Genomic DNA, 9,720 nt, shown 5'->3' on the forward strand with positions numbered 1-9,720 from the left:
TTAGACTATACTCACGATTGGATTCATTACTAATTTCTATACCGGCATAAGAATATTACATCCATCAATCCCCTTGGGCTTCTTGTTATTAGAATCCATCACCCAAGGGGCATCCGGGGTGGCAATAACATCCCTCAGAGCATTATAATCAAAGGTCATACAATGTATCACCACTTCTGCCTGCTCAATGGCATCTGTGCCACCGGTCCTAGGCAGACAGTGGAGTCTATCCTCAATAGCTACCTTTATAACCAATATCTGACCGCCTCGCAGGTGGACTGAATCAAGGGTGTGTCAGAAGAAGTTACAGTAAAATTCCTTCACCTAGGATGAGTTCACCCTGCCTAGCTCCCTATCAAAAAGATGAATGGACTTTTGTGTGTTTAGAATTCACAAATGAAGTCTCATTGCAATATAGTTTCTAAACCAACAATAGTCCTTTCATACAAAAGATTGTTTATCACTAGAACAAACCCCTAAAATCTATAAACCGAAGAATTAAACCACGGGTCGTTCTCCCTAGGAATTACAATGAAGTGTCTTGTTATCGGTTATGAGGTATGTTTGGGGTTTTTGAGATTTTAGACGAGAAATGTAAATGGCAATGAAAGTAAACTAATAGCTATGAAAGCTCTTGGCAAGGTTATGAGAACTAGAAGTCCTATCCTAGTTATTCTCCTCAATTGTGACTACAAATTATCCATTGCTAGCACTTATTTAACCTCTAATCATGGAGGAAAGTCAAGTGGATGAATCAACTTGATTCCTGATAAGCGGATAATTTATACACTTTTTGGCATTGTTTTTAGTTTGTTTTTAGTATATTTTAGTTGGTTTTTATTATATTTTTATTCGTTTTTAAATAAAAATCACATTTCTGGACTTTACTATGAGTTTGTATGTTTTTCTGTGATTTTAGGTATTTTCTGGCTGAAATTGAGGGACCTGAGCAAAAATCTGATTCAGAGGCTGAAAAAGGACTGCAGATGATGTTGGTTTCTGACCTCCCACCACTCGAAGTGGATTTTATGGAGCTACAGAAGCCCAAATGGCGTGCTCTCAATTTCTTTGGAAAGTAGACATCCTGGGCTTTCCAGCAATATATAATAGTTTATACTTTGCCCAAGATTTGATGGCCCAAACCAGCATTCAAAGTTAGCATAGAAATTCTGGCGTCAAAACGCCAGAACTGGCATAAAAGCTAGAGTTGAACGCCCAAACTGGCACAAAAGCTGGCGTTTAACTCCAAGAAAAGTCTCTACACGTGAAAGCTTCAATACTCAGCCTAAGCACATACCAAGTGGGCCCGAAAGTGGATTTCTGCATCATTTACTCATTTCTATAAACTCTAGGTTACTTGTTCTCTATAAATAGGACCTTTTGATATTGTATTTACAGAATTTTGATCTTTGATTAGTCTTATGCTATCTTAGACCTTTATGAGGGCTGGCCATTTGGCCATGCCTAGACCTTGTTGGTGCACGAAATTGTGATCTCAGGCAACGGCGCCAAAAACTCTGTACGCACGTCTTAATAAATTGTTTTTCATTCACAACTTCGATACAACTAACCACGGAGATTGTTGGTATGAAGCAAGCTATGGTCATCTTGTAAATCTCAGTCAGGAGGATATAAAATAGTTATGGAGTTTTCGAAAATATATAATAAAATAAGGATAGAAATACTTATGTAAATCATTGGTGAGAATTTCAGATAAGCGCATAGAGATGCTTTCGTTCCTCTGAACCTCTGCTTTCCTGCTGTCTTCATCCAATCAATCCTACTCCTTTCCATGGCTGGCTTTATGTAAGGACATCACCGTTGTCAATGGCTACTTTTTATCCTCTCTGGAAAATGGTCCGATGCGCTGTCACTGCATGGCTAATCGTCTGGAGGCATCACCCTTGTCAATGGCTGCATCCCATCCTCTTGTGAAAATGGTCCAAATGCTCTGTCACAGCACGGCTAATCATCTGAGGTTCTCGAGTATACTGGAATAGGATTTACCCTCCTTTTGCGTCTGTCACTACGCCCAGCACTCGCGAGTTTGAAGTTTGTCACAGTAATTCAATCCCAGAGTCCTACTCGGAATACCACAGACAAGGTTTAGACATTCCGGACTCTCATGAATGCCGCCATCAATCTAGCTTATACCACGAAGATTCTGATTAAGAGATCCAAGAGATACTCATTCAATCTAAGGTGGAACGGAAGTGGTTGTCAGGCACGCGTTCGTGGGGGAATAATGATGATTGTCACGTTCATCACATTCATGTTGAAGTGCGAATGAATATCTTAGAAGCGGAATAAGTTGAATTGAATAGAAAAACAGTAGTACTTTGCATTAATCTTTGAGGAACAGCAGAGCTCCACACCTTAATCTATGGAGTGCAGAAACTCTACCATTGAAAATACATAAGTGAAAGGTCCAGGTATGGCCGAATGGCCAGCCCCCATGATCTAAGAACTAGACGTCCCAAGATGTTCAAAGATAATAGTAAAAAGTCCTATTTATACTAAACTAGTTACTAGGGTTTACAAAAGTAAGTAATTGATGCATAAATCCACCTCCGGGGCCCACTTGGTGTGTGCTTGGGCTGAGCTTGAATGCTACACGTGCAGAGGCTCTTTCTGGAGTTGAACGCCAGGTTGTAACATATTTCTGGCGTTCAACTCTGGTTTGTGACTTGTTTCTGGCGTTTAACTCCAGATAGCAGCGTAGAGCTGGCATTCAACGCCCTTTTACGTCGTCTAAACTCGGCCAAAGTATGAACTATTATACAGTGCTGGAAAGCCCTGGATGTCTACTTTCCAACGCAATTAGAAGCGCGCCATTGTGAGTTCTGTAGCTCCAGAAAATCCACTTTGAGTGCAGGGAGGTCAGAATCCAACAGCATCAGCAATCCTTCTTCAACCTCTGAATCTGATTTTTGCTCAAGTCCCTCAATTTCAGCCAGAAAATACCTGAAATCACAGAAAAACACACAAACTCATAGTAAAGTCCAGAAATGTGAATTTAACATAAAAACTAATGAAAACATCCCTAAAAGTAACTAGATTCTACTAAAAACATACTAAAAATAATGCCAAAAAGCGTATAAATTATCCGCTCATCACTTGTTCTTATGTATTTTCAACGGTGGAGTTTCTACACACCATAGATTAAGGTGTGGAGCTCTGCTATTCTTCATGAATTAATGCAAAGTACTACTGTTTTTCTATTCAATTCACGCCTACTTCTTCTCTAAGATATACACTCGTTCTTCAACTTGATGAATGTGATGATCCGTGACACTCATCATCATTCTCACCTATGAACGCGTGCCTGACAACCATTTCCGTTCTTCATGCAATCAAGCTTGAATGTGTATCTCTTGGGTTTCTAATCTAAGATTAGAACCTTCGTGGTATAGGCTAGAATTATTGGCGGCCATTCCTGAGGTCCGGAAAGTCTAAACCTTGTCTGTGGTATTCCGAGTAGGATCTGGGAAGGGATGACTGTGACGAGCTTCAAACTCGCGTGTGTTGGGCGTGTGACAGATGCAAAAGGATCAATGGATCCTATTCCAACATGATCGAGAACCCATAGATGATTAGCCGTGCGGTGACAGCGCATTTGGAACATTTTCACAAAGAGGACGAGAAGTAGCCATTGACAACGGTGATGCCCAACATAAAGCTTGCCATGGAAAGGAGTATTAATGATTGGAAGAAGGCAATAAGAAAGCAGAGGTTCAGAAGGAACAAAGCATCTTCATACGCTTATCTGAAATTCTCACTAATGAATTACATAAGTATCTCTATCTTTATTTTATGTTTTATTCATCTTTTAATTATCAATTCTCCATAACCTTTTGAATCCGTCTGACTGAGATTTACAAGATGACCATAGCTTGCTTCAAGCCAACAGTCTCCGTGGGATCGACCCTTACTCACGTAAGGTTTATTACTTGGACGACCCAGTGCAATTGCTGGTTAGTTGTGCAGAGTTGTGATAAAGAGTTGAGATTACAATTGTATGTACCAAGTTGTTGGGGTCATTGATGATCACAATTTCGTGCACCAAGTTTTTGGCGCCGTTGCCGGGGATTGTTCGAGTTTGGACAACTGACGGTTCATCTTGTTGCTCAGATTAGGTAATTTTATTTTATGTTTAAGCTTTTTACTTTTTATTTTGAAAAAAACTTTCAAAAATACAAAAATTTTCTATTCTGTTCTTCAGAGTTTTTAAGAATGAATTCTAGAGTTTCATGATGATTTGTTAAAGTCTGGCTGGCTGTGAAGCCATGTCTAATCTTTTTGATCGAGGTTTCAACTTATCATTACAAGAGCTTGTTGATTTCTATCAATTTTTTCTGTTGAAAGTAATGATCTGCTAAAGCTTGGCTGGCCATTGGCCATGTCTAGTGTTTTGGACCGAAGCTTTCACTGAAAGCTTGGCTGGCTAGTAAGCCATGTCTAATTCCTGGACCGGAGTTTTAGACTAACATTGCAATGATTCCTGGAATCCTCATTAAGAATTTTGAAGTCCTTTTTCCATATAATTTTCGAAAAATCACAAAAAAATTTATAAAATCTGAAAATCAAAAATATTTTATGTTTCTTGTTTGAGTCAAGTGTCAAATTTTAAGTTTTGTGTCAATAGCATGTCTTTCTTCTTCTTGCATTTTTTCGAATATATGTAATATGTTCTTCATTGATCTTCAAGCTGCTCTTGATGATTCCATAGCTCTGATCTACAATTTCTCTTATTTTGTGTCTTTTGTTGTTTTTCATATACATTTTCAATTTGTTATAGTCCTTAGTATACAAAATTCTAAGTTTGGTGTCTTGTATGCATTGTTTATTTGATCTTAGTTGCATTCTTTTTATTATTGTTTCTCATCATTAAAAATTCAAAAAATATTTTCAAAATTGTGTCTTTTCAAGTCAATAACACAGAGAATTGAAGATTCAGAACATTCAGCAGAGGAATTACACAGAAAAAGCTGGGCGTTCAAAACGCCCAGTGAAGAAGGAAAACTGGCGTTTAAACGCTAGCCAGGGTACCTGGCTGGGCATTAAACGCCCAAAAAGGTAGCATTTTGGGCGTTAAACGCCAGAATGGATGCCATTCTGGGCGTTTAACGCCAGGAGGACACTAGAAGGAAGATTTTGTTTTTAATTCAAATCTTTTTCAAATTTTCATAATTTTTCAAAATCAAATCTTTTTCAAATCATATCTTTTCAAAATCAATTTCTTTCCATTTTTTAATTATTATTATTTTCGAAAATCCTTGCTATAATTAGTGATTTAATTCAAAATTTTCAAGTTGTTACTTGCCTATTAAGAAAGGATCAAAAGTTTTAATTCTAGAATCATATCTTTTAATTTCTTGTTGGTCAAGTAATCAACTTTAATTTTAAAAAACTTTCTTCTTTTTAGTTTGATTCTCAATCATATCTTCTCAATCATGTCTTTTCAATCACATCTTTTTCAAAATTAAGTTTCAATCATATCTTTTTGATTTCTAATTTCAAATTTTTTTTCAAAAATCACTCAATTTCTTTCCCAATCTTAGTTTTCGAAAATCATTTACCAAATTTTCAAAAATTCTCTTAATTATTTCAAAATCTTTTCACGTTATTTTCGAAAATTCTTCCCCTCTTCTCCCATCCTTCTATTTATGGACTAACACTCCTCCTCAATGTACAATTCAAACTCTATCCCTCTTGATAAGTTCGAATTCTTTCTTCTCTACCTCATCCTTCTATTTTTACTTTCCTCTAACACCTCAAGGAATCTCTATACTGTGACATAGAGGATTGTATATTTTCTTCTCCTCTCTTTTCATATGAGCAGGAGCAAGGACAAAGGCATTCTTGTTGAAGCTGATCCTGAACCTGAAAGGACCTTGAAGAGAAAGCTAAGAGAAGCTAAAGTACAACTCTCTATAGAGGACCTAACAGAACTTTTCAAACAAGAAGAAGACATGGCAGCCGAAAACAACAAAAATGCCAACTGATGGTTTCAGTGGCTAAGAGAAGGGGGGGTTGAATCTTAGCCCCTTTTTGCTTGCTAACACTTGCTGGATTCAGAGGAGACTTTTCTATTTTTAGCTTATCCCTAGCCACGAGACATTTTCATTTTGTCTCGTCACTTGGCACGAGACATTTTTGGTTGCTCCTGTGCAGTAGAAAACAGAAATGGAGTAGGAGAGAAGGAAAATTACACCCAGATATATCCTGGTTCTGCTGCTAAGTGCAGTGCAGCCTACATCCAGTCTCCATCACAACAATGATGGAATTTCACTATAATCAACCAGATTACAAACTGTAAAGTGCTATCCCAACTTACAAGGGGATTCCCATAGAATCATGAAACACAACATAGATGAACAAAGGAACTCTAAGACATCTATGGCTTTTTCTTTTAATTTTGCACTATCTGCCTTTTTCCGCTCTATGGCTTTTTCATACAAACCTCACTGTTTGCCTTTTTCTATGAGACTCAAGACATGACAAAATTAAACAGAAAAATACTAAACAGAATACATTGAAGGAGAAGAAAATCTGTAAGCTTAGGTAGCTCTGAGAATCTTGTGCCTTGCACTCTCACTGCTTACTTCTAACTCCTTGCTCCAACCAGTGGCTGTTCCCCCTTTTTATAGAAGAGAGAAGCCTCCACACTTGAAGCCAAAAACCCAAGCCAACTTCTTCTTCCTTCAAGAAACCAGTTCGGCCATACAGAGAGAGAAGAGATAACCATGCAAAACCCAACATGCAATTACCTCTAGTCCTTTCTTGATCATCACCCTTCATCAATCCGAGCTCTCCATCCTTGGCTTGCTCTCCAAGATGGATTTCTGGCTCTTGATGCTTCATAATGATAATGACTTCATCTGCTTTAATCTCTGCCTCAACCATCACTTCGCCACTCTAGCTACTTCCTGTGGTGGTTGAGCAGAATCAAAGACAAGCCATGCTTCAAGAATCTCCCTTTGCTGGCCGAGATCTTCTTCTTCCTTTTTGAGCATGGAGAAGCTAAGATTACCTCACCAAATCTATCCATAAATGGTGACAATCTCAGCCACAGCTCATTTTTATTTTAGTATGTTTTCTTGCCATCATTGTGATGGTCTTTAGGCTTGCTTTCTCTTCCTTTCGGTAGCTCATTTTTGCTTCCATGGCTACCAATGTTTCCTGTGTAATAACCGAAGAGAGAAAGAATTGAGAGAGAAGAAAGAATCTGAAGAAAAGAAATAGTGGTTAAAATAATTAATTGAAGAATATCTTGCTTTTGCTTCCCTTAGTTGGCGTGTAGCAATGATGCCCTTTAGTCAAATCAATCTTCTCTCACTTGCTTATATTCCCAATGTTTAAATTAGCTTTGAAATCCTTTCAGGAAGTGTGATGGAATCCGTTGGAAGCATTTGAGGATTTGTTTTTCTTTGCTTCATGGATTCGGACATAGCATGAGGAACACTCATGGAATTGGGCTTGGTTGCAATAATCAATAAGTTTCTTTGCCCAATAATAACATTTGCTTTCTTGATAAAATTTGGACAATGCATGAAGCAAATGGAAAGCATGTAACACACTTGGGCTTAGAGCAATAAAAATCATTTGGGCCCAAGTAACATAAAGAATCAAATCAGCCATATTCATCATATATTTTTAAAACCAAAGGCTGAGAGTAATTGGGCTTGCACCAGAAATTATTTTCGGCCCAATATTAAAACCTGTAACAAAATTATTTAATCAATATATATTGAATGAAAAATTCAGATTAATAATTTTGCTATTAATTAATTTTAATAATGTTTAGTCATCACAAATATTAATTTAGAGTTTTCCAAACTCATCACCAACAATGCAAGGAAGGCGCTTGGTGACTTTACTGAACCTACACCTGACTTCTATGGGAGAAGCATCTCAATCACTGCCATTGGAGCAAACAATTTTGAGCTTAAGCCTCAATTAGTTTCTCTGATGCAACAGAATTGCAAGTTTCATGGACTTCCATTGGAAGATCATCATCAGTTCTTAGCTGAATTCTTGCAAATCTGTGACACTGTCAAGACCAATGGGGTTGATCCCGAGGTCTATAGACTAATGCTTTTTCCCTTTGCTGTAAGAGACAGAGCTAGAACATGGTTGGATTCACAACCTAAAGAAAGCCTGAACTCTTGGGAAAGGCTAGTCAATGCCTTCTTGGCAAAGTTCTTTCCACCTCAAAAATTGAGCAAGCTTAGAGTGGAAGTCCAAACCTTCAGACAGAAGGAAGGTGAATCCCTCTATGAAGCTTGGGAAAGATACAAACAATTGATCAGAATGTGTCCTTCTGACATGCTTTCAGAATGGAGCATCATAGGTATCTTCTATGTTCGTCTATCTGAACTGTCCAAGATGTTATTGGACAGCTCTGCTGGAGGATCTCTTCATCTGAAGAAGACGCCTGCAGAAGCTCAAGAACTCATTAAAATGGTTGCAAATAACCAATTCATGTACACTTCCGAAAGGAATCCTGTGAATAATGGGACAAATAAGAAGAAAAGAGTTCTTGAAATTGATACTCTGAATGCCATATTGGCTCAGAACAAAATATTGACTCAACAAGTCAATATGATTTCTCAAAGTCTGTCTGGAATGCAAGCAACAACAGGCAGTACCAAAGAAGCTTCATCTGAAGAAGAAGCTTATGATCCTGAGAACCCAACAATGGAAGAGGTGAATTACATGGGAGAACCCTATGGAAACACCTATAATCCTTCATGGAGAAATCATCCAAACCTCTCATAGAAGGATCAACAGAGGCCTCAACAAGGCTTCAACAACAATAATGGTGGAAGAAATAGGTTTAGCAATGGCAAGCCTTTTCCATCATCTTCTCAGCAACAGACAGAGAATTCTAAGCAGAGCCAATCTGACTTAGCAACTGTAGTCTCTGATCTAATTAAAACCACTCAAAGTTTCATGACTGAAACAAGGTCCTCCATTAGAAATTTGGAGGCACAAGTGGGTCAGCTGAGCAAGAAAATTACTGAACTCCCTCCTAGTGCTCTCCCAAGCAATACAGAAGAGAACCCAAAGAGAGAATGCAAGGCCATAAACACGTCCCATATGGCTGAATGCATAGAGGAGGGAAAGGCAGTGATTTCCACTGAGGAAGACCTCAATTGGCGTCCACTGACCTCCAAGGAGTTCCCTAATGAGGAACCATGGAATCTGAGGCTTACACTGAGACCATAGAGATTCCATTGAATTTACTTTTGCCATTCATGAGCTATGATGAGTATTCTTCCTCTGAAGAGGATGAAGATGTTACTGAAGAGCAAGTTGCTAAGTAACTTGGAGCAATCATGAAGTTAAATGCCAAGCTATTTGGTAATGAAACTTGGGATGATGAATCCCCCTTGCTCACCAAAGAACTAGATAACTTGACTAGGCAGAAATTACCTCTGAAGAGACAAGATCCTAGAAAGTTCTCAATACCTTGTTCCACAGGCACCACGACCTTTGAGAAGGCTCTGGGTGACCTAGGGTCAAGCATAAACCTCATGCCTCTCTCTGTAATGGAGAAGCTAGGGATCATTGAGGTATAAGCTGCAAGAATCTCACTAGAGATGGCAGACAATTCAAGGAAAAAGGATTACGGACTTGTAGAGGATGTCTTGGTAAAGATTGAAGAACGCTACATCCCTGCTGATTTCATAATCCTAGATACTAGAAAGTGTATGG

General features: G+C 38.4%; 1 non-coding gene across 1 annotated transcript; it reads right to left on the reverse strand.

Annotated features, from left to right (window-relative positions):
• Nucleotides 1-8,226: 8,226 nt before the first annotated feature.
• On the reverse strand, nt 8,227-8,334 carry LOC148565340 (small nucleolar RNA R71). Its single transcript, XR_015885127.1, has one exon. It is a non-coding gene; the product is annotated as a small nucleolar RNA R71 (small nucleolar RNA).
• Between the last annotated feature and the right edge of the window lie 1,386 nt (nt 8,335-9,720).

The sequence above is a fragment of the Arachis ipaensis genome, chromosome B5 (assembly GCF_059453495.1).
Source record: "Arachis ipaensis isolate K30076 ecotype BB chromosome B5, ASM5945349v1, whole genome shotgun sequence".
In the NCBI taxonomy this organism is placed as follows: domain Eukaryota; kingdom Viridiplantae; phylum Streptophyta; class Magnoliopsida; order Fabales; family Fabaceae; genus Arachis; species Arachis ipaensis.